The 2,252-nt window shown below is 38.2% G+C and overlaps 1 pseudogene; it reads left to right on the top strand.

Moving 5' to 3' along the window:
- The first annotated feature begins 125 nt into the window (after positions 1 to 125).
- LOC145032058 (calmodulin-like protein 30 pseudogene) lies at positions 126 to 927 on the top strand (annotated as a pseudogene).
- Positions 928 to 2,252: the final 1,325 nt, after the last annotated feature.

Raw genomic sequence — 2,252 nt, forward strand, 5'->3', positions numbered from 1 at the left:
CGGAATATAAGTTTTCAAGTCAAATAAATTGTTCAAGTTTATAAAACAATAATACTTTTTAAGATTCGTATGATTATAATTTAATTTATAAATAAACTGTGTCCATAGTGATGTATAAAAGGAGAGCAAACCATACTTCATTTTATCAAATCAAAACCTGCAATTCAAAAAATGTCAAGCAAGAGTTTCTTCAATTTCAAATATGGTGTTTCAAGAAAATCATCATCTCCTAAAACCCCACCACCACCGTCGTCAAAACAACCACTCCAGCCATCAAAATCCAGTTCGCCGGCAGTTTTCCAGCCAAACGCCGGCGAGATGAGACGGGTGTTCAATAAATTTGACAAGAACAACGACGGCAAGATTTCCAAGGAGGAGTACAGTTCAGCCGTCGGCGCACTTGGTGGCAAGAACGCTAAATCGGAGGTGACCAAGGCGTTTCAAGCCATAGACACCGACGGCGACGGGTTTGTTGACTTTGACGAGTTTATGGAGGCGCAGAAGTCCGACGGTGGGGTCAAAACGGGGGATATCAAGAGTGCGTTTAAGGTGTTTGATCTGGACGGAAACGGTAAAATAACGGCGGAGGAGCTGTTACAGGTGCTGAGGCAGCTAGGAGAGAGGTGTAGCTTAGAAGGTTGCCGGAAAATGGTGAAAGGGGTGGATGCGGACGGCGATGGGATGATTGACGTTGATGAATTCATGGGTCTAATGACTCGGACCATGAAATTAGCATAAAATGTTTTACCATAAAAATTATTGGTTCAAATCACTTTTTATATGAGTCGTAATATTTGAGCTACTTATTATTAGTGTGCAAGTTTTTTACCACCATTTGGTAGGATTGAGGCAATTCTATCATATGCTGCTAATAAATGTAATTAGGCAAATTATTCTAAAATATTTCATGTGATTTTATTTAGATTATTCATGAAACTAACACCAATAATTGCTACATTATGTGATTGCTACCAAATACAATATCACTTTTAAACTACCAAATACAATATCACTTTTAAACGACATCCAATTCTAGTAGTGTGTTAGAATTGAAATCAGATTAATTAAGATCCAAGAAAAGAGGTTGATTAGGAGTAGATTTTTTTTGTATCAGAACTACTTGATAAAAACTTCATTTTTACAGAATTTCTCGAAGTTACAAATTTGTAGTACTAGTAGAACTAATTATAAGGCTAAACGAAATGGTATCGAAGGCATCCACATGTCGTTGCTCCACCTAGGATTTACCATTGGTGCCATTGTACAAGGAGTGATTGTGATGATGACACGAATAGAGAGATAGAGATAAGGAGGGGGAAGATAGGGAATAAAAGAAGGAAAAAAGGGAGAGGAAAACAACATGAATGTGCTGTTCATGGCACCAAAATGGTGCATCGAGGTCTCAGCCAAATATGTCGTATGACATGGGGTTGCCACATAAGATGTTAAGCTTTATACAACCACCGGTCCACTACTATATTTTGCCTAACAAACTAATAGTTGTAACAACCTGGAAGTTACTCACCAACAACTAAGGCTTTCTTTTGGCATGTATAAACCAACTTATTTTTTTGAGCTTGTTTACGTTTAGCGTTTGATAAAACCATAAAAGTAGATCATGTGCCAAAGCAACAGATCGTACAGAAGAGGGTTTGGAGCACCTAGAAGAGGTTTGGAGCACTTAGGAGTGATATGGAGCAACAAGGGAATTCCTTCTTGTGCCATATGTTGAAGGGATATGCCAAGAAGGATGTTGCTGCGCCAAGGGTATTCCTTCTTGCACCATTATGCTCCTCTTGCGCCATGAGGATTCCTCTTGCGCCATATGTTGAAGGGATGGGCCAAGAAGGACGTTGTTGTGCCAAGGACATTCCTTCTTGCGCCATTATGCTCTGTAACACCCCGTTTATTTAATAAATAAATAAACAAATAAATAATTATATAGCGGGGTGTTGGTCTCGAGGATTAATTGTTACAATTTTAGAAGTTAGGGGCTAGAAGGGCAAGTTCTAGATTTAATTTGAAAAGGATTTTGGAAGTCAGGGTGCGTTTGGTAATTAATGGACTTAAATTGAAAAGATTTGAAGGCTTAGGGGGATAATTGGTAACTTCGGGACTTATTATGAAAGGAATTATGGAAGCAAGGGTTAAAAGATAATTTTTGGATTAGTTTTGCAAATAATTCACAAGTGGAGGGTTGTTGGGTAACTTTTGGATTTCAATTGAAAAACAAATCTTGTGAGGAAGGTTGA

The sequence above is a fragment of the Lactuca saligna genome, chromosome 2 (assembly GCF_052625555.1).
Source record: "Lactuca saligna cultivar CGN05327 chromosome 2, ASM5262555v1, whole genome shotgun sequence".
NCBI lineage: Eukaryota > Viridiplantae > Streptophyta > Magnoliopsida > Asterales > Asteraceae > Lactuca > Lactuca saligna.